General features: G+C 35.0%; 1 long non-coding RNA gene across 1 annotated transcript; it reads right to left on the minus strand.

The window, feature by feature from the left end:
- Nucleotides 1-1615: 1615 nt before the first annotated feature.
- On the minus strand, nucleotides 1616-24073 carry LOC137229232 (uncharacterized). Its single transcript, XR_010945598.1, has 3 exons — nucleotides 23960-24073; nucleotides 11829-20536; nucleotides 1616-3191 (listed from the first exon to the last, which is right to left on the minus strand). It is a non-coding gene; the product is annotated as an uncharacterized lncRNA (long non-coding RNA).
- Between the last annotated feature and the right edge of the window lie 300 nt (nucleotides 24074-24373).

The raw sequence follows: 24373 nt of genomic DNA on the forward strand, positions 1-24373 counted from the left end.
TTTTTTGATTAAACTATTTGGCATTAAGGAGTAAATGATTAATAGTTCAATTAAGGTCCTGCCAAATAAATTTGCTTTGGAAATTATTCACCTTAGTAACTCAGATAAATGCTCCTCCTTCTATCCTTTCTTTTGATAATACCATGTCTAGGATATATTTTATTTACTCATTTCCCTACTGAATTTAATACACATGTTGATGAAATATCTAAATGGTTTTGAATTGTTAAGCTTTCTCGTAACAAAAATTAAAACTGAAAGTTGCTGTAAATATTGGAAATGTATTCACTTTAGAAATTAGTACCATTATTTATTAACATTTTTGTAATCGATGACTGAGCTCCTACTATGTGTCACTGTCACAGTGGAGCTATAGTTGGGGCTTTGCCTTCAAGAGATCTTTAAAACCTTCTTGGAGACAGAATTTTTTTCCATTGACAAATGTTGAAGGCATTCTAGAAGAGGCTGAAAATTCCTATTCCTTACATCTAACAACAGAAGAAAAGTTGCTGGTACATTGAATATACCATTTGACTTGTCCAGTGTAAATATTGTATCTATAAATAGTGCTGAATTATTCATGCCCCAAAGCACTTTTAACTATTGCATACACATTTTAGAAAGTGTTTTATAACACATTCATAAAATTACATTCCCTGCTCATTCAGGATGGATACATTCTTGTCCTTTTCCCTCTGTCATTCGATGGTCAGCATTCAAAGCAGGTATAAAGTATGTCCAATGATAAAATTTCAGTGATAATTTATATCAAAAAAGAATAGTGCTCTTAATTTTGTTTCTATTTCAGGACATATGTAGCTAGAAATCATCATTTGAAAATAAGGTTTTAAAATAATTTCCCCAAGTAAAACATCTATTTATATTAACACCTATGGTTTTGTTGGATTTTAATATTCCACTTATCCAATAATGTATTATAATATTTTTTTCTCATTAGGAAAATTAATTTTCTCTTTAGCATTCACATGTATACTGAAACAGAGACCAGTGGACCATATAAAATACTGAGTATCAGAGAAGGCATAGCTGCAAACAGCACTAGTAGGGTGCTTAGTATGTCGCTTAGTAGGGGTAGGGGCTAACCTGTGAAAAATTAAAGTCTTTATATTGAAATATGATTTATTCATTTATTAGGGCATGTTTATTTATGACCGTCACAGGGTTTAAAATGTACCATGATCAACAGGAAAATATATTTAGAAGAAATAAGACATATACATACATAATTATTAAAGAAGATTGGATTTTCTAAAAGACAGATTTGTAGAGCAAGCCATGAGAGTCAGGGGCATGAGAGTTTATTTTTTGCTTTGTGGTGAAGGTGGAATTTGATCTTGACTTTAAAGAATACATAGGATTTAGATGTGGTACTGATAGGAGTTGGAGAGAGCATTTCCAGCAAAGGAGAAATTTAGCAAAGGTGCAGAGCCTGCGAACTATGGGATATACATTGGGACTTGTGAGGTTGATTAGAAGCCAATCTGGATGTTAGGAGAAAGCAGAAAGAAAGGCTAAAAGGCAAGTGGGGACAGATCAAAAAGATTTGAATAACAGATTAAGAAGTAGGTGATGAAGAACAATTGTAATAATGCTAATGGATAATATTACTTAAAATTGACTGAATTATTACTATATGCCAGTTCCTCTTCTGAGCACTTGCCACGTATTAGCTCATTTAATTCTCACAACAATTCTGTGAGTTGATTCTATAATTTTCCTCAGTTTGTAAATGAGAAAATAGAGATTTTGAGTAGTTTAGTAACTTGTCCCAGGTCAAATAGCTACTAAACAATTGAATCCAGTCAGTCTTACTCTGGATCATTGCTGTTCAGTATGGTAACCACTAACCCCATGTGGCTGCTGAACACTTGTGAGGTGACTAGTGTGCCTGAGACTCTGAATTTTTAAATTTCATTTAATGTTGATTAATTTTAACTTAAATAGTCACACTTGGCTAGTGGCTACCACACTGCACAGCACCTCTCTGGAGTGTACTCTCTTTATCATTCCATTTTTGAGTAGAGGAGAGTTATCACGATGATGCTCTATAGCAATATTTTCCAAAGTATCTTCTATGGAATATGGTCTTACATAAACAAATTCAAAGTCCAAGTAAGAGAAGGAAAAATTACATAGTATTTCCCCCATTGGAAACTCACACTCACATTAGTATATTTAAGGCTATATAGTAAATATATATCATTTACTTTTTTTAAAAAAAATCTAGTAATGGAAAACCTCCTAACAAACAAAAGTCCAGGACCAGACAGCTTCACTGGTGAATTCTATCACACATTCAAAAATTAACACAAATCCTTCTCAAACTCTTCCAAAAAATAGAACAGGAGGGGACTCTTTATGAGGCCAACATTACCCTGATACCAAACCCAAAGATGCAACAAGAAAAGAAAATCACAGGCCAGTATCTCTGATGAACATAAATTCAAAATTCCTTAACAAAATATTAGCAAACTGAATTCAGCAACACATTAAAAGGATCATACACCATGATCAAGTGCAATTTATTCTAGAGATGAAAGGATGGTTCAACATCCTCAAATCAATCAATGTGCTACATCACATTATCAAAATGAAGGATAAAAATCATATGATCAGCTCGATAGATGCAGAAAAGGCATTTGAAAAAATTCAACATTCATTTATTATAAAAATTCTCAACAAAGTAGATATAGAAGGAACATACCTCATGTAATAAAGACCAGGTATGACAAACCCACGGCTAACATCATACTCAACAGTGAAATGCTGAAAGCCTTTCCTCTAAGATCAGGAAAAAGACAAGGATGCCCACATTTGCCACTTTTATTCAACATAGTATTAGAAGTCTTGGCTAGAGCAATCAGTTACAAAAAAGAAATAAAAGGCATCCAAACTGGAAAGGAAGAAGAAAACTATCACTATATGCAGGTGATATTATATATAGAAAACCCTAAAGGTTCCATCAAAAAAATTGTTAGAACAGGGCTTCCCTGGTGGCGCAGTGGTTGAGAGTCCGCCTGCCGATGCAGGGGACACGGGTTTGTGTCCCAGTCCAGGAAGATCCCACATGCCGCGGAGCGGCTAGGCCCGTGAGCCATGGACGCTGAGCCTGCGCGTCCGGAGCCTGTGCTCCGCAACGGGAGAGGCCACAACAGTGAGAGGCCCGTGTACTGCAAAAAAAAAAAAAAAATGTTAGAACAGTAAACAGATTCAGTAAAGTTGTAGGACACAATATCAATACACAAAAATCTGTTGTGTTTCCATATACTAATAAAAAAGATCAAAAAGAAAGAAAACCATCCCATTTACAATTGCATCAAAAGAATAAAATAACTAGGAATAAATTTAGATAAGGAGGTGACCCATGTATTGAAGACTATTGAAGACTATGAGACATTAATAAAAGAAATCAAAGAAGACGCACATAAATAGAAAGATATACCATGCTCATGGATTGGAAGAATCAATCGTTTTAAAATGTCTATATTACCAAAAACAATCTACAAATTCAATGCAGTCCTTATCAAAATTCAAATGGCATTTTTCAAAGAAATAGGACAAATAATCCTAAAATTTGTATGGAACCACAGAAGACCCTGAATAGCCAAAGTAATCTTGAAAAAGAAGAACAAAGCTGGAGGTATCATGTTCCCTGATTTCAAACTATACTACAAAGCATTAGTAATTAGAACAGACACATAGATCAATGAAACAGAATTGAGAGCCCATAAATAAACCCATGTGTATAATGGGGAAAGGATAATCTTCTTCAATAAATGGTGTTGAGAAAATTGGACAGCACTGTGCAAAAGAATAAAACTTGCCCACTATCTCACATCATGCATAAAGATAAACTCAAAATGGATTAGAGACTTGAACGTAAGACCTGAAACCATAGAAGTCCTAGAAAAAACATAGTCAGTAAGCTCCTTGACATAGATCTTGGCAATAATTTTTTGAATTAGCAGCAAAAGCAAAAGCAACAAAAGCAAAAATAAATAGGTGGAACTACATTGTACTAAAAAGCTTCTGCACAACCAAGGAAACCATTAACAAAGTGAAAAGACAACCTACTGAATGGGAGAAAACATTTTTGATCATATATCTGATAAGGGGCTAATATCCAATATAGATAAAAACTCATATAACTCAAAATCAAAAAAATATATAAAATTGGGTAGGAGATCTGCATAGACATTTCCCAAAAGAAGACATACAGATGGCCAACTAGTATATGAAAAGATGCTCAACATCACTAATCATCAGGGAAATGCAAATTAAAACCACAATGAAATATCACTTTATATCTGTCAGAATGGCTATTATGAAAAAGATGTGAGATAAGTGTTGGCAAGGGTATGGAGAAATGGGAACCCTTATGCACTGTTGTTGGGAATGTACATTGGTGCAGTCACTATGGAAAACGATATGGAGGCTCTTAAAAAAATTAAAAATATCAGTAGAACTACCATATAATACTGCAATCAACTCCTGAAGGAAATGAACAAGGAAATGAAAACACTAACTCAAAAAGATATGTGCACGTCCGTGTTCACTGGGGCATTATTTACAATAGCCACGACACAGAAACAATCTAAGTGTCCACTGGTGGATGAATGGGTAAAGTAAATATGATCTACATTTCTTTCCTTCTATCTATCTATCTATCTATCTATCTATCTATCTATCTATCTATCTGTCTATCTATCTATCTATGTATTTATCTATCTATATTAGAATATTATTCAGTCATCAAAAAGAAGGAAATCTTGCTATTTGCTACAACATGGGTAGACCTCTTATTTCACATTATGCTAAGTGAAATAAGTCAGACAGAGAAAGACATATACAATATGATCTCACTTACATATGGAATCTTAAAAAAAAAAAAGAAGCACATAGATACAAAGAACAGATTGGAGGTTGCAGAGGCAGGGGTGGGGGGTGAGAGAAATGGGTGAACTGGTTTTTTGTCTGTTGGTTTAAATAAATTGTTTAAATTTTAAAAAATCTAGTTTTTTCCTAACTTATTTGGCCAGGCTTTTATTTACTTAACACATTGAGCTAGTGTTTTGCTTAAGATGCTCTGAGGTAATGTTCTCTTGGATGATTAAAATGACACTAAGAGTTAGGAAGCTATTAAGTGAGGAGAGACTAGAGACTTATTAGCCATGAGACTGATTACTTGATGTGAGAATTAGGTGAGAATTAATCAGGTAGGTGAGAATTAATCAGGGTTTCATTTGGGAAATGACAGTGAAAGTGGAAAGGGGCCTGTGAGTGTGTATGTGTGTTCTTGAGCATGCAAGCATGTGTGCATATCTGATGTGGGAGATTATATATGAGGTTTACTAGAATTTCAAGTCTAATTAGCTGGGAGGATGGTCAGATATTAACAGAAATATGGAATAAGAGAATAAATATATTTATGGGGATGGATGTTCAGATTTGTATATTATTAGATTGAAGTGTTTATAGAATAGGTTCATTTAGCAGACATACCAAGTATGTATACAGGTATATTTAGCAGGAAGTTTGAATTGTGGGTTGGCTTTAGAGCACAGAGGAGAGGATATGGCTGTAGGTAGAGATTTTAGCGTCATCCACATAGAGGAACTAATTGAAACCTTGAGGATAAATAAAATTGCTAAGAGGAAGTGGGCAGATGGAGAAAAGAAGAGGGTCAAACACAGAACCTTATATTAAGAGTTTATATGTAAATTAATGTAGCTTATGTACTGTGTGTAAGTTTGTGTTTGTGTGTGTAATCCATTCCATTTGAAATATTCTGAGACATAAAAAACAACTGGAGGTTCAAATAAAACCTAAAGATCTAATTTTATATTAATTTTTATTTTATGTAAATGAATTCTTATGCCCAATTAACTCGTCCCCTAAGAAAATCAATAAATATACACTGATAATTAGTAATAAATAATTCCTTGAAAAAAGGTTGTAAAGTATTATTAATTTCATTGGAGAACAGCAAAAGTCATTCACAACTTAAAATAGAAAAACAAAATGCATTTCTGTATATTTTTATTGAATGGTGGCGCAGTGGACGCGGGTTCGTGCCCCGGTCTGGGAAGATCCCACATGCCGCAGAGCGGCTGGGCCCGTGAGCCATGGCCGCTGAGCCTGCGCGTCCGGAGCCTGTGCTCTGCAATGGGAGAGGCCACAACAGTGAGAGGCCCGCGTACGGCAAAAAAAAAAAAAAAAAAAAAGTGAAAAAATGGACTAAATTTGAGCATGAGTGATGGCAGAACTCAACGATGACCTAATAGAAATTAGACGTGAGTTTCTCAAGTTTTTTTCATTGGAAACTTTTTTTTTTAATGTGTTCAGAAAACTTAACGTATAGGAACATCAGACCATGAGTACAAGATTCTAAAACTTTTTCCACCAGTCCTATTTAAATATTTACACAAATTACTTAAGAAATGTTTTAACAAGTCATGAATCTTTACTGGCTTTAGTCGGGAAGTTAATATTGTAGCATGAGACCACTTTCACATGTCCCTGTAAGTTCTTAATATTAAATTTACAATGATACATGATGTAAGTTGAGGTAAGGTTAAAAAAAAGTAAAATTGCTTTATATAGGTAAAAAATTTAACCCTCGTATTTGTGTATTTAAGAAATAACAATTATTATCACTGGAGGAGAAATCTATTGGCTTCTCCTCTCCTCTCCACCTGTCATTTAGTAAATATGAACTACTACTTAATATTTAGTAAATATTAAGTAAGGAGCGTTCTTGAAATTTAAATCTCCTCTTCAGGATCACTATATTGCCAGGAGATGGCGCTAGTGTACTTTGTTCTATAGTCCAGAAAACAAACCTATAAGCCAAAGGTTACCTCAGCGATGGATTATGTAATATGGCATTAATTAAACATTTTGTTTCATTCCACTCATTAAGATTATTAGTTATCCTGCCATGTCTGTACTAAAAGCCCAATTTGTTTTACCTCAGTAATATAATATATGCTTTAACTGAATGACCTGTTTCATTTTGCAATTTATTTTAAAGAAATTGTCTAGCCTTGAAAAGAAGAAAAAGAAAAATATTTATGTATTAAAAGTCCAGAGGTCGTTAGGTTTAAATAATAAACTGCAAAGATGCCAGTGGAGCTGAAACTAATTTAGGTGGTGATAATGTGAGAGCTGCTGTGAATATTAATTTCCTCCATCATTTGTAATTTTGTAGTGTTAGTGGATACATTTTTTTCTCTTATGAAGAGATTTTTACTTTTCACATACAATAAGCTATAAGATGATCTCATTTAAGAATTCGATAGTTAACACGTTTTTATTTTAACTTTAATGTTTTAAAAAATTGTATTCTTGTGTGTTATTATGGAAATTCATATAGATATTTGCTTGCTAAATCAAAATAAAAAATTGGATGCTTATTTAGGAATATAACTCAAAGAACTATTAGTGTGTTATATGTTTTGGACCTAACATTTTGCCAACTACTGGAAATATGAAAATGAAAACAGTTAATATTTCTGTCCTCAAGTAGCTCACAGTCTCATGTTATGCAGTTATCTGTACACCTTAAATATTTTGACATTTTTGATAACTGTAATGTTGCCAGATTGAACTAATGAAGGGCTTATGATACTGTTAGAAATTAATTAAGTAAAATTAGGAATTTGGAAGATACCTACAGAATCTTTGATGCTTCCTAAAATAGTAATGTTGGTTTTGCAACTGTAAGTCTCCTTTTAACTCATGTTTTATATTGTGCCTTCACATGGTATCCACAGTTGCTGGAGAAAATTCCTTGTTCAATAAAAGACAAAACCAAAGAAAAAATTCCATTTTGAACTTTGTTAAGAAGCTTGGTAATACAGGTAAGAATAAATTTTTAAGTCATTTCAAGGGGTTATCAAATCACATTGTTGTACCTAATTCTCAGTGAAATGGTTGTCTATTGTTATATTCTAGAAAGAATATACTGTATAATGTTCAGAAACTTTATGTCCATTAAATAAATACTTAACAAGTAAGCAAGAATAAAATGACAAGAGAGAAAGAAGCTTGCAAACTATGGTTTTGAACGTTGAAGTTCCAAAATTGTAGTCCACACGATAGGCAGAACTTATGTCCATAAAAATTACAAGTTTGTGATTGTTTGGGGTTTTATACCACTGAAGTGACAAGATAACTTGGAGGAGAGCTTGAGCTCTCAAGTCAGACTTGACTGTGTTCAAGCTTTTGAAAAATGACCGATATGTATATTTTGTGTTGTATAAAATCCCCACGTTGCAGTTGTATATAGATATCCTGTTAAACTAAACAGTATTTAATAGTCATAATGATTTTAAGTGAAGCAAAATAAGGGAAACTATAACTTTTCATGTCATCATTTCTAGATAGATGAGCTTATCTGCAAATAGGTAGATTTCTAGCAAACCAGTAGCACAGGAAGAGGGTTCTCTTGCTGAAGCATTTATGAGTCTTTCTTATGTAAGCACTCACTCTCTCTTTCAACACACACACTCACACACGTATACACGCACAATCTAGACCACAAACAGAAAAAAAATGTTTCAAATTTATTGATGAAAAAACATATTTTGCATTGTTGTGATCAAATAAAGAAATTATTTCTAATATTATTTTAGTAGCAGAAACTTCATTAAAGGAAATCTCAAATGGATGGTTACAATGTAAAAAATATATATATATACAAAAAATATGTAAAGGACTGGAGTTCTTTCTTCCCGTTGAAGAGGTGTTGAGGGTTTTGGAGACCCTCCCTTAATTAATTTATTTTAATTAATAAATTTCTAATATCTTTTAGACTCTAAATCGTAGTAACGTAATCCCATAGTAACTTAGCCCCAAGGCTACAAATTTCTCAATTTAAAAGGCATTAAGTAATTTTTTTCTCCACAGCTCATAAAAGCAACCTTTAATAAGACCTTTAGTTTCCCTCTCCTTCCTTAAGAAGAAAATTAAACCATAAAGTTCCTATCCTTTCCCTACTTGCATTTATTTTTGTTTTTCTTATTGTAGTAAGAATAATTAACATGTAATCTACATTCTCCCCCCCCGCCCCGCCCCCGCCCGTGGGTAACCAATTGTTCCTGCACCATTTGTTGGAAAGACTATCCTTATTTCTCTGAATTGCCTTTGAACCTTTGACAAAAATCAGTTGTCTGTATATGTGTAGGGCTATGCCTGAAATTTATTCTACGCTGTTGATCTATTTGTCTGTCTCTATGTGAATATCATACTGTGTTGTTAACTACAGCTTTATAATTAGTCTTGAAATCACACAGTATATTCTTCCAACTTTGTTCTCTTTAAAAGTTGTTTTGGGTATTTTAAATCCTTTACAATTCTATATCAATTTTAGACTTATCTTCTCAATTTCTGAAAAAAAAAAACAAGCAAAAAACCAAACTGCTGGGATTTTGAGTGTGAATGTGTTGATTCTATAGATCAATGTGTTGTGTTTTCATTTTCATTAAAATGAAAAGACTTTCTAATTTCTCATTAGATTACTTCTTTGGCCAGGGTGTTACTTAGTTGCCAAATGTTTGGGGATTTTCCTAATATATTTCTATTACTGTTTCCTAATTTCCATTGTGTTCAGATAATATACATTGTATGACTTGATCCTCTTTAATTTTTGTGATGTTTTATAGACTGGATGTGTATCTGTGTGCACTTGCAACAAATGTATATTTTGCTGCTGTTGGGTGAAGTGTTCTATGGACATAAAATAGGTGACTTTGTTAGTATTAAGTCTTCTATATTCTTACTGATTTTGTACTTGTACTGTCGATTATTGAGATAGGTAATTGAAATATGTGATTTAGTGGTGGATTTGTTTCTCCTTGTAGTTCTGTCAGTTTTTGTTTCATGTATTTTGAGTTCTGCTATTAGGTGCATAAATTTGGGGGATTATTATGTCATTTGAATTACTGGCTTGTCATTATGAAATGAGCTTAATATTTTTGTTATAAAATCAACTTTGTCTAATATTAGTATAGCCACTCCAGATTTTAAAAATTGTTAGCTTACTATGTCTTTTTTCACCCTTTTACTTTTAGCCCCTTTTATCTTCATATTTAAATTGGGTTCCTTATAAGCAACATATAGTTGCGTCTTGATTTTGTCTAATATGGCAGTCTCTGCCTTTTCACTGGGGTGTTTAAATTTAAATTTAATGTGACTATAGATACGGCCAGTTTAATTAAGTTATATATCGTGTTGGAGGATCAGATCTTTGGGTTTCCTTCCTTTTACCTTTTTTAAGGCTGGATGTGGTTGGCATGTCACCTAGTTGCATAATTTTTCCTATGTCCCAGCTCATAATTTGGGTGATCATATGATTTACCATCCAAACAAACCAGACACTTTTGAGAGTGCAAGTGTGCTATTAATTATATTTCTTGGGATAACTGGTATAACCTGGGAAAATCCTGACCAAACCAGGTCACACACTCATCTTATTTATAACTTTCTTTTTACATATGATATTTCTTTGTGTACCTATTTAAGCAGGACTTTTTTTTTTTTTGGCCACACTACGCGTCTTGCGGCATCTCAGTTCCCTGACCAGGGATTGAATCCGGGCCACAGCAGTGAAAGCCTGGAATCCTAAACAGTATGCCACCAGGGAACTCCCCTAAGCACACCTTATGAGCAAATTTGAGATTTGAGAGTACAAGCCTGGTCATCATATACTAAGCATCTCATGTCTCCTGAGACTAGTGTTAATATTAGATTCTATGAAACAATCTTGAGAGCAAGATTATCAGATACCCGCAACTTTAGCACTGCATGTTTGTCGAGAGTCACTGAATACTACATAAGAACATATGGGTGGGATTTGTTTATCTCGTGTTAATTAGTGAAGTTATGGGACTTTTGAAACTCGTAAAGATACATTTAAATTAAAAAAAAATCAAACTAGGTTTTTTGAGCTATGTAAACAAAATATCCAGTTCAATAAATTTTATACTTTGTAAAAAATTACTTTAACATTGCATAGAAATTTTAAAAGTGATTTATATATGAGGGTAATAAGCACAAGTACAGATGAGTATGAAAGAAAAATAAATATGGTGAGTATCATAAAATCTGTGATATTCTCAATCACATTTCTATGATACATAGTTATCTGGAGACAACTGACTGTAAATAAGTTTAGTTTTTGTTTGTTCAATTTAGTTTGATATGCCACACAAATGAAATTCAGAACATTCTATAAAAATTAGTTGTTAAATCTTATAATTTATCTGTTGTTAAAATCTTTTTTACCTAAAATATTTTCTAATTTCAAAGTTTTCATAATCCTATGTTTTAGAAATTCCCTAAGGGTCTTCTTTTCATTGGTGTAAAACAGACCTCAAAGGACATTAAATTTTCACAATTTGTAATAACTGTGTTATTCTTACGCCTATTAAAAAAGTTTCTTTTCAAACTTTGAAAAATGAAAATAATGATTTCTGATTATCCTTATTCTTCCTGTACACATCATTTTCATTAGAAATTAAGTTAACAATGACAAATTACTATAAAAAAGGACTTCATTGAAATCTGTGCAAGTTGTATGTGAATAACAGCTACCAGACAGAGTACAAAGCTTAATTACATATAGTTTACAAAGACAGATTTGTATTCATGAATGCATAAGCATTAATGACAAGGAGAAAGAACTTTTGACAAACAATTGTTTCATTATGAAAATAAAATTTTAACTATTATTCCAGTTCCTTCAGCCATAACTTTGATATATCTTAAGTTGGTTAAAACTTCATTTTACTTACATGTTCTCTTACCTGTTTTTGAAATGCTCTTTGGTCCTGGGAGCTGTAGGAAGTTGTCTCATTCTCAGCTTGGAGTGCTCCCTGCACAGCCCTCTTCCATTTCCACCCTCTGCCTTGCCAACTCCTCATTCATTAGACATCAGCTTAAACATCAATTACCAGGAATTCCCAAAGATTGTCTTCCATGGTTCCTCGAATAGATCAAATGCCTCTGTTATCCAGTCTCATTGCAACACTAGTCTTTTAGAGTAGTAATAACAATTGTGATGTAAATAACTAATTACTTAATTATTGTCTGCTTTGGGAGCTAAGATGAAAATGCCAAGACGGTAGGAATCATGACTTTCTACTGAGTTCTCAGTACCTAATAGAGCCAAACACAGAGTAGGTCCTTGATTAATACTAATTGATTTTGTTCTTTCATGACTGGAGACAGGAAGGTGAGTGGAGGAAGGATAGGTGTTGATGTTTGTATAGGAAAGTATGATTAGACCAGAGTGTCTTTTTTGTGCTTTAAAATCCTGTGTATATGAAAGAAGAGATGTGAAAGCATTTGAAGTTGAGAGTATTATTTAAACAATTAAGGTAATTATTTTCTTATAACAGATTTGTTAGTAATTTAATTGATTTGGTTGCTTTAGTAAAGTTAATCTGGTTTATTGGTTCAGACTTGGGGCTCATGAGTTTGAAGTTGGATATTCTTCTAGTTAACTTGAGTCAAGGAGTGGGGAATGTTTCTATGGACGCACACTGTAAAAACCCCAACTTGTGTAGTACATGGTCCTGATGTTCATCAGTGGCATTAATCAAGAGTGAGGGTGTCTTAGAACAACTGTATGTGGCGTGCAACTTCACTGAAAATTCTAGTTAACCAGTATTTATTGAGCACCTGAGATTACTGAGAGAGTAACTGCCCTGTGGAACACAGTATCTAGCAGAAAACCAATACTGAGTTCATCTCGTAAAGACAGTTATTATCAGTGTGTATGTGTAGCTTACTTGGTAGTGGATCTACCTTCCCTTTCTATATGAATTAAATAATATCTAACAATTCCGCCATGTCAGTAGATATAACTCATGGTAAGATTCTCAGTCATACAAATTTCAGCTGCAGATTTTTGATTTACTCAATTAGTCTCTCCATGTTTATGATCATTTGAAGATAACTCTTTTGAAATGAAGTTGAATTTATATCATGATTGACAACTTGTTTTGAAAACTTTCTCCTCAAACCATAGTGTAATAAAGCAGGCACTTTGTAACAAATCCTAATAAGTAATTTTTCATTGATTTTCATATGAATATTGTTGAATTTTGCTGAATTTTTCATTGACTTTCATAGGAATATTCACAGAAATATTGAAATATAGGCAATTCATTCACCTATATGTTTCCTAAATTAGTCATACATGCAAACTGTTAGCAAGCCTAGAATTTTTATCAATCTAGCTACTCATTACCTGTTGTAGACTAGTAATACTTCATATACTCTATTCCAGTTTTGCATTACCACCAATTTTATACTACCACTTAGTACTGTTTTATAGATTCTATATTATAAAGCAAATAATTTGTTAGATAATTTAAATGTAAATTGGTAGATATTAAATTATACAGACAAATTACCATACCGGTAACTTGATGAAATCTTTTTCACACTGAAAAAGGAAAAAATGAAGACATCTTATTGAGGCAAGCTCAATAAAGGAAGACTGTGAGTACATTGCCTCAGAAATTTGAATATCATGCAATCAGGCTGCCAGACCCAGCTAAGTCAAAGGGGGAAAGAAAGAGAAAATTAAATCAATTCAACTTTCATCCTATTTAAGGGAAATATTTTGGCCCTTTTAATGACCCCCCAAATCCTTTACTGAGTCATAGTTTTTTTCATTAACATACTTTTGTCTAACTACCTGTGAAAACAGCCTCAATCTATCTACTTCCTTCACAAGATTGACCAGATCAGGGAAAAAAAGTCAGGCTTAGTAGTTGTGGCACACGGGTCTAGCTGCTCCGCAGCATGTGGGATCCTCCTGGACCAGGGATTGAAACTGTGTCCTCTGCATTGGCAGGCGGACCTTCAACCACTGTGCCACCAGGGAAGTCCCAGTCAGTCGTTTTGATTTTAGAATTTACATTCCCAAAGAATTAAGGATATAAATGGTGATTAAATTACAAGGCAGTCAAGCAGAGACAATTTAACTGATGTTAACCTGAACTATGGTATAATGGTACTATTTCAATTTTATTTAAAGTAAAATCATGACAGTGGGAGGAAGGACAACTATTATTCACCTTCCCTAATGCATTCTGATTCCTAACTGAATAATGTCAGAAATACATTTCAAGAGCTAATGAAAAGAGGGAAGGAAAAGTGGTTTACTTCTTGCTCCTCAAAGTGTGGCCGATGAGCAGCAGCATCACCATCACCTGGGAGCTCATTAGAAAGGCAGAATCACAGCCTCACCTCAGACTTACTGAGTCAGAATCTGCTTTTTTAACAAGATGCATGTGATACATGTGTATACTAAAGTTGGGTTGCCCTGGAGGTCTACAGTGGCTTTTTATCTTTTTATATCTGCATTAGAAGAGGAATATCTCTACTGTCAAACAGCTACACAAGAGGAAGAACTACTTGAAGTCACCAATTTCTGAGAATTATTAATTCAGGCAAAAGAATATTTCTCCCATAAGGGCCTAGGTAATGACCTAGGACTTGGTCTCTCCTTCTCTCCATTGGATTATATGGCTCTTTGGAATAAGTATTTGGGATAATTCAAAACCCATTGGATTAAACATGTTTCCAAAATAGTGATATTTTTATGAATTTATAAATAAGAGATAGAATCTTGAAATCCAAAAATTATATCAGGGTTGTTTTTGACAGTAAGTTATACCATATTAGAGGTACAAAAATGAGGTATATTCATTGTACGGCAACTAGGACAATAACTTTATTGTCCAAAAAAAAACCCTCTTTACATCTCTTTCACTGTTTTCTGGATGATCATTTAAAATTTCTTTCATATCTTCTAATAGAACCAAATATGTTGGTAAATAGCATCTGTAATTTAGGTGTTTAGCCCAGCCTTTTTCTCTGTTGCTTAATCACTATTAGCATCAGCTGGCATGATATATAATGCAGTATTAGAGAATATCTCTTCTGAGCTTTATTATTGTTGATGATATATACTACCTGTTAGTAAATACTGTCAATTATCTTTAGTTTCTGCTGAATAAGTTTCCATGTGTTATCTTTAAAAGTATGTATAATGTATCATGACATATGTCTTTTAAGAGCAGGTATGTGTTTTTATAATACAAGAAATTATAATGAGTAATAAATAGTAATAAGCGATTAACATTATCATCTCTCTTTCTAGATCTAATATTTTGAATTTCTATCCCCAAAATGTAAAATGTCTGGTTTAATGAAAGAGGCTAAAATTAAGTTCCTTCTTAACTCAGGGGGATATCATGATTTTGTGGAAATAGCACTGTACTAGGATAAAGAAAATAACCCTGAATCCTCCTGTGTACACCCTAGCTTTGTGGCTTTGAAACAGTCACTTGATGTTTCCTGGCCTGAACTAAAATACTGCCTTAAAAACCCTTCTAGTTTTAGATCTATTATTAGGGAGCACTGTTTTAAAATTCCCATACTCTTATTATATATATAATTTTATGTTTATTTGTTTTTGCTAGTATGAAAGTATTAGGTGTGAAATATAAATCAGAATGATGCTTCTAATAGTAAATCAACTATAAATATTTACTGATTTTTTCCTTAAATAACTTAACATCATTCTAAATATTTAACATATGGGTTCAGAAATACGAACTACAAAGAGAGATTTAAGAACTGGTTGACTTGTTATGGCACATTTTATCTACAGAATGTTTGTATTAAACTTTAATAACACTTTAATTTTTGTGGTGTTCTAGATAGTAGGTATCTCAATAGTCAGTTATTCCAGCAAAAGTAATTTGACTTCATGAACTTGTTTTGGTACAAACTAAAAAGTTAGCAAGAAGTCTATCAGCAAATTCTGCTTTTAAAAACAGTCTATCTGTGACATAGAAAAACTAATTAGTCCACATTTTCAACAGTTAATAGCCTGCCAATGAATTAAAATACCTTTTCCAAAATATATTTCCTGCTATTGCAATTTAAATTGTAGATATGCTCATGGGGATCCTACAAATAGGACACTACAAATCTTGAATCAATTCAAAATTGTATATATCCTGGCTTACCTCTTCGGAACAGTAGTCCTTCAGAATTAACCCAGAGGCTGTCTCCTGGGCTTAAGTCCTCAGTATATTTGCTGAATGAACATAATTCTCAACTTTTAGGTTGTGCATTTTTTTTTCAGTTGACAGAGTCCTTGAAGGGACAGTGGATTTAAATAATTTAAGCTTTATGGTATGTATTGCAAAAGGACAACCTTTAAAATTTGGAGTCCTATCATTTTTTGATATTTGATAATTTTCAAAGTGAAAATGGCATTAATTGTTTTAATTTGTTTCTGAAATTTAGCATATTTCAAGTTTGTTAGACATTTTGTTTTCTAAAAATTCTTCTATACTTTCTGTAACTAGGAGCTTTTTTAGAGACCGGCTTCCACTTTTACTCTTTCTTCACATCTCCTTCCTAGGCTGATGCTGTTTCTTCTACCTGAGAATTTTATTTACCTTTTAAAAGCATCATGTTATGTAAAACATCTCTGCTTTGTCCTAATTTTTCTGTTTTCTGATGTCTCATATATTCTTCTAATGACCAAGTTCTCTAAATCGTTATTTTATGCTCAACATCATGTATTATTTATTTTGCTGACAAAATTATTCTCAAGTTCAAAAAATTTTAGAAGTTCTTTATTTTCATTAGGTAGGAAATTCTCTGCTTGGCAACAAAGGCCTTCAACAAAAAGGATCCAGATCCTATTTTCCCAGTGTACTCTCATGCATGTGAGCTATACCCTACCCAAGCTGAATTAACTGCATCCATTTTCCTCTGAATTCATCCGATACATTCTGACATTTGTGTATTTGTTGATTTTGGTCTCACTCTTTTGACAGCATTGTCCTGTTATTTCTAGTTGAAACTCTGCAAGGCACATTTTAAATTTTACATTTCTTCTTGAGAGCTAATTTGATCCTCGATGAGAGTTTACTGAAAACACCGTTTGTGGCATTTACCATGTTGATTTGTACAGAAGTTGCTTAAATTACTGTACAGTACTGATATCAGCACTTTAAGTACAGGCTCTGCCCACTCCTCCTCCTGGCACAGTGGGACTTTGCACATAATGGAGCCTCAATATATACCTGTTTAATTGAATTAAATGTGAGTGGTAGTTGGTTAAATCCAGCTTTATTGAAAAGCTTGAATTAAGGCCTAAAGCAAAAGGTCTCAGAAGTTCTCATGGATTTTCATATTTGATTTACACACTGAGCCAAAACTTTGGAATTATTACTGACCTGGTTTAGAGAACATATTTATAAACACTCCTTTGGGGAAATGCATTTCCTCATTTCCTCTCTTTTGAATAAGACAGATCCACTGAAAATAATTCCATAAGCAACTTGTCCTAAGGCACCATGTGCTTTGGGCAGTAAAACCCCAAAATACAGATAGTATTTAAAGAGGGCAGTCAATACAAGGAGTAGTGAAATTTAATTTTTTCACTTTCCACTTTAAAGAAAAAAGTAAAACAGAGTTGACAACGTTAACAGGAGGTAATCTTTGGAGAGTTACTTTAACAAAAAGGTTACAGAAAATCTATAACTACCATTTAATTAGAAACTGGTACTTATAAGGTATGTAAGTGTGAGAAGACATCTACTACTGACCAAGATGGAGTAATAGGACTGTATTTGTTTACCACCTGAAAGAACAAACAAATGAAATATAAAATCAGGCTGATAGATGTAAATGTGCATATGTACGCACGCACATGCATAATATGATAGTTTACAACAAAGGACAGTGATCCTTGTTTGTGGAACATTGTACCAGAGAAGAGAGAGCTGAGCAAAGAATTCCAGAGATACTCAGTAGTCTCCCACCAATATTCAGCTGAGTAGAGAGCAGCACATGTGTATGAAGGAACTACATAAGGCTAGGGAAAGAGGCATCCTGAAACAGTAGGAGTAACACTGCCTGGTGCTCATATGGGTTTGGGAAGAGTACCTATTTCCACTAGCCCACATAGAAAACCTCATGATTCACTGGGAATTGGTCTTGCCTCAGTAGCAGGGAATAATTAGCCTAGACTGACCACAGCTTGGTCCCACCTAACAAGTCTTAAAAGTGAGACCTGAAAGGACCAAACTTGCCCCCAACTGTGAGAGCAACTGTACCTCCTCTGTTCCACAGACCAAGTAACCAGTGCTGGTTTTTTTCTTTAACTGCCAACAATGTTAATCCATTTGGGAACTAGGGGTATTACCGCTGGGTAAGTGTGTGGATTTGGTTAATATACTGTAAGCCAGACTTTGGTCAGGACTCCATCTCCTTGCTCCCATTTGCTCCCATTCTAACATGGAGGTCAGGAAGACACTTCATGTCTTCTGGTATCAATGATATCTTGAACTCTTGTGTCCTCAGACACCTGGGTATCCCTCTTGCCCTGGTATATAATAGCTTGAGTAAACGGCCACAAGTCTGTGTGGGGAGAGGGAGGGGATCATTCCACTGTATACTTGCCATCATGTTGCAGGGATGATGCAGTTCCCCTGAGAGTTTTGGTCACCTCTTCAATCAATAGACTCCAGTCTGCACCTGACTAAGCTGGGCAAGCAGTCATGACTTTTATTGGGGCAAAATACTCTCAGCCTTTTGCTCATCCATTCTTGCTCACCTTTTTTTCGTCTCACGGTTTTTATGGTGAGTGGTAAAATATACATAACATAAAATTTACTAGTTTAAACATTTTAAGTGTACAGTTTATTGGCCTTAAGTATAATCACATTGCTGTGCATCCACAACATACCCATTTCCAAAACTTTTTCATCATCCCAGACTGAAACTCGGTACCCATTAAATAATAACTCCCCATTCCTCTCCCCCTACTCCCCAGCCTCTGGTAACCACTGTTCTATGTTCTGTCTCTTCCTCATTTTTTATTGTATATATTCAGCACTACCCTGATGACTGCCAGCCTATTTTGCCCCTCAGAATGCCATGTTCTATTAACTTTCTCCATAATTCTCTACTGGTCAGGCACTCCTGGCAGGCACTCTGATTTTGTAGCTCATTAAAATAATTATAACGCCCTGATTTCTGGCAGTTAAGTCACACCACCTGACTTTTATTGCATCAGGGACCTACCAGCCCCTTTGCTATCAGCAAGCTAGTTTCTGTGATAGTGTCTACCACCAGCCCTGGCCTACAGAAAAGAGCTATCACTGAACATTGTATGATGCTAATGATGCTCACACCAGCACATTTATTATGGTCTTGGTAAATAGTGTGTTTTCTAGGCCTTCTCAAGGAACATAATCCTCTTTTGGGTCTTGTAGCCTCACAAAACATAACTTCCAGCAGACACAAATCCCTGAGCCTTTTATTCCCTTCCTCTACCATTTGCCACAGCAATTCAGGTATTTCAATATCACTCACCCTGGGTGACTTTTCCCTGGATTCTGCTAGAAATCCTAGCAGCAAATTTGCACTATTTCCTGGCTTTTCAAAAAAAAGTTAAATCCTATCTCCAAGTCAATAAACTCTCCCTTATCTAGTCTTATGGTCCAGCCGCTTTGCCTGGGTACCTGCTGAATCCAGTTCTATAAGTTCTCCTCTGTCCCCTGCTTGCTACCTGTCATAGCTCTTTTGGTATATAGTCTATTTTATCCCTCGTTAGAGCCAACACTTCCCTGGATGCATCATTAAGTCAACATTTATTGTAGGTCTGTTGGCCAGGAGGAGAAGTCAGGGAAGCTCCTGAAAGGGAATTTGTTGCTTTGTGCGGGGGAAACCTCTATGTTATCTCTCCATGTGGAAGAGTGCTAGTTCTCAGTGGGGAGGAGTGGGACTATTCTGTACATTCAGAAAATGGTGGCGAGTCAGACTCTTCAGGGCTACCCACCCAGATGTCTCTATACCATGTGACAGCACCCAAGTATTACCCATCTAGGACTCTGACGTCAGCATGAGAACCATGCCTCGATTCAACATTCAACCATCTTCGAAGCTTAGCAACTCTAAGCTATTGAATACTGGGCTTGATCGTCATCTTTTTCTGCTTGCCCACTGCATGAGAAGAGGGCTGCTTCTTAGCTACCTAAGAGGCTCTCTTGCTCTCACACTTAACTTTCAATTATTTGTTAATTTCTTTAAGCTTTTCATTATCCACCTTTAAGGCAGCAATGAACTTAGTAAAAATTATTTAATTTCATTATTTTTATATTTATTAACACCCTTGTACTGTTCAAATGCCTGAATCTTCACACTATTCACAGCACAGCCCTCCAGCAGACAGGCTCCCAGGGAGCCACAGGTGTAAGTTTTAATGATTGGAATACTCCCTTGTTCCAGAGGCTGTTGGTGCTCCACTTGCCACTCAGGTGGGATCTGCATTGCCAGCTGAGGAGTGAGTGACAGTCCCCATACCCCATCTTACCACCTGCCTTCTCAGACCACTCCTGGTACCAACTGTGCTCCTTGAGTTATCTGGAAATCGGGATGCTGAGACAAAAGTTTTACTGCAGAGTAATACCTATGAAAGAAAAAGGGAGTAAGGAAGAGGCAATCAGTTTACCAGGCAAAACTCAGAATGTCTCTGCGAGCCTGGTAGCGAGCTCTGGAGCAAAGATTTATGTTAGAGAAAAGTTAATTGGGAGTAGAACTTTACTTAGCTTTAATCAGCCTTTGACTGGGAGCCAGCATAAAAACTTAGACTAAAACTTGGCAAACCTTGAAGGCGCTAAGAGCTGGAGGTTATCAGCTAACCACACTCCTCACAGCTGAGCAGTGAGTCTCTCTTGAAGAATGATCGGCAGGCCACGTCCTCATGTCTGCCAGAGCTCTCATAAAATATCTGCTTCTTTATTTTGATTTTTTAAATCTGTTTCTGATTTTAACAATAAACCCAGGAATTGAAAGTTTCAAAGGTTGCCCTTGCTGGAGATGTTTTTCATCTCTCCGAGGAAAAGGTACACACACCTGCCAGGTACCTGGCAGTGTTGCACTGCAAGAGAAAGGGCCTCAAGGGGAAATACACTCATTTTTACTGATTAAGTCATTATCTTATAGATTTCAAGTATGTGCTCTAACCTGCTCTTTGCCTTTTCATATATATAATTCTCGATTTCAGTGAAAAGGATTGAATCCTGCTAAGACATCTTACATGGGAGATATTAATTAGGCAACCTGAGTATTTTTAAAAAATACAAGAGAAATTTTGGAAATATTCAAATTAGAAATATATTACTTGTTTGAGGAAGTCCACATGGAGAAACACGAATGATTAGACACTTAGGATATATGTTTTCTTGTCTCTACCATTATAGTTCAGGTAATATGATAATTTTAAGAAGTTTTAGTTTTTTTACTCGCTATGAAAAATACTTACCCACTAAATGAGCAGTTAGTGAATAATATTGCCAAAAAACTCTTAAAGCTTTCTAGGAGCACACAATTATGTCACTTCTATCTACTTCAAAATTTATTATACTTGTTAATTAGAGCATGTCCCCAAAGACCTTTGGTTGCCAACCATGTATTAACCTGGCTGGAAGTGCCCTATATTTGAAGGTAAAGATATTTAACAAAAGTATTGTATAAAATAGTCATTTTACTAATCCCTATTGGCTTTCCCTTTTAGGGGAACAAAAGGTATTGAAAGTAAATAGTTTCACTTAAATGTTGTATAAATAAGGTATTTAACTAATCTGCATTGGTCTTTACCAGTGCATTGTGCATTTGGGACTCTTAAGGTTGACCTAGCACAAACAGAAAGGCTAATTTATGATAGGAGTGAAGGGGAAAATTGCTGTCTACAACGACTGCTGCCTAAGGAAGGTGGGCACTCTAAATTAATGTTTTACTATTGAGTCCATAAATAGATTTGAATATGCAAATATGGGCTTTGGTTTGAATTTCAAAGCAGTGTTCAGTTGATTATTTGAACTCTCCTGGAAAGGAGAAGTTGAGAAGGGGGAGCTGGGATAGAGGAAGAAAGGAATCAGTGATGGGGAGAACTGGGAATTCTAAGTGGGATAACAGGGCCAGTGGAAAACATCCTGGAATGGGGTGCTCAGAAGTTTAATACTAAAAACGTGTTTCCATTTTTAAATTGTAAATCCTATCCTGGTTTTTTCACATCTTCAGTAGAATCTGTCATGCACACAAATGCCATGTTTGAGACTGAAAACATTAACAGAATTAACTCAGCAGAAGCCAGAGATGACCACGAAAATCTAAGCCACTTCCACATTCCACGCCCACCCTCCAATCCCTAGTGATTAACAGAAATCTTGGGAAGTTTTTTGAATTGTCCACAAATAGTGCAATTATGGTTCAAGTCCATTAACTAAGTCTTAAGGGGCAGGTGATCCAGTTAAAATATGAGTTGCATAGGGATACTAGAATCCAAGAAGGGGACCTCAGTAATAATGGAACCAAGAACTCAAAGTTTCTTCAATGACTCATCTCAGTTTCTTTGGATGCATTAGCTTTTTTTAATTTTAATTTTTATTGTGATAAGAACACTTAACATGAGATCTACCCTCTTAACAGATTTTAAATGTATGACACAGATTGTTAACCTATTTGCAAAAGTCAGAACTATTTTCACAGATGAACATTTAATCTGTTTTCTTGAAGTCCTCTGTGAGAAAGCAAGTTTTCAATATCCAATAGGCACAATATTATACAGCAGCTCTCTAGAACATACTTATCTTGCACAACTAAAAATTTATACCTGTTGCATTTGTTTTTATTCATCTTACTGAAGACTTTCTTTCTCCACGTGGTAGAAAACCTGACTTCCAACAGCTACCTGGAGGGAAATGATTAAACTTTCTGGGTCCCAAATCTCTAAATCCTGGGGAAGGGTATGATTCTTCTTGACTCAGATCATTTCAGATCATATCCTCCGCACCAGCCAACTGTGGTATTGTATAATTTACACTGTATACCAGTACAAGGATTTTGTTTTAGAGCACCAGCATTTTGGGATATATCTGTGTTCCCATAGTCATCCATTTATTCTTCTGATATATGAATTAGGAGCTTTGCATTCCCCAAAACGTAACAGGTGTTTTAATCCACGGGTTAAAGAATATTATAAACTGCCTTTTCCAATCATAAATCATGTCAACATTGAAAAATAACATCTACCAAGAGAATTTAGGCACATGGTAGCAAATTATTAATAGAACAATTGAGACCAGGGGAAGGATGCACTTGTTATAGTCAGGAATAGATGATTGATGGTAGAGCAAATTTTTTTTCATGAAGAATTTATGTTACACTACCCAAAGACCATCTGGAAAGTCTTCTCTGAATGTTTACCTGTGTATTTTGAGTTTAATAACAGTTCTAGACATCTCTTAATTAATCACATTTGTCAAATGATGGTAAAGGTAGACCAAGAAATTCTTTCATTTCTTCCATTATTCTTGCAGTTTTGCTATAATATGCTGAAGTGATGGATTAACCCTAAAATCTCAATGGCCTAACCCAACAATATTTTTCCCTTGCTCATGAAATATATCCAATGCAAACTAGTAACTGGGGCTGGTAAGGCTTTGGATTTACAGTCACTCAGGGATTCTGGCTGGCAGAGGCCCCGCTACCTTGTATCTGAATCCATGCGATAGGCAAAGCAGGTTTTAGAAGGCCTTTCACTGGTGATTAAGCGAAAAGACCTGTGGCAAAGACCTGTGTAATTCTGTTGGCCAGAACGAGTTGCATGGCCCCACCTAACTGCAAAAGGACTGGGAAGTATAAGAGGGTACATGAAATAATTAGTAAACTGTCTTTGCCACACTGCATTCCAGACCTATATTTGTTGAGCAAGAGAAACTTTAATGAAATTAAGTGGCAAATTTAAAATATCAAGTTATTGCTCCTACGTCGTTCTTTCAAGGGCACAGCACAAGTAAAAGATGATGAGATAGTTAGACTCCTAACTCACTTTCCTCCTGATTTTCATGCTGAGGACACTGCTCTTCCTTCCTCTCACAGTGAGCTAGCTCATGCGTTAGATGCGGATTCCTCAGTGTGCCAGAGAAGTGCTGAGACCTCCGAGGTGACTCTGTCAAGAGAAAATAAACACATTAAATCCTACACAAAACAAAACCATATTTTATGCAATGTAACGTTAATTTCTGGTTGAGAACTTATTGTTTAGGTTTTAAAAATTAGCTTATGCTCTTCCTTGACCAATTCTTCACCTTCTCTGTTATTCTCTATCCCTAATCTCCTTCTAATGAGGAATAGGTTGAGTGAACAGAACCAATCCCCATCTCGAGATATTTACTGTCGGGTACTGCCTCTTTATTCAATATTTCCCCATATGACCCATATTAGAGTTGGAGCTGATGAAAAC

Source organism: Pseudorca crassidens, chromosome 8 (assembly GCF_039906515.1).
Source record: "Pseudorca crassidens isolate mPseCra1 chromosome 8, mPseCra1.hap1, whole genome shotgun sequence".
Classification (NCBI taxonomy): domain Eukaryota; kingdom Metazoa; phylum Chordata; class Mammalia; order Artiodactyla; family Delphinidae; genus Pseudorca; species Pseudorca crassidens.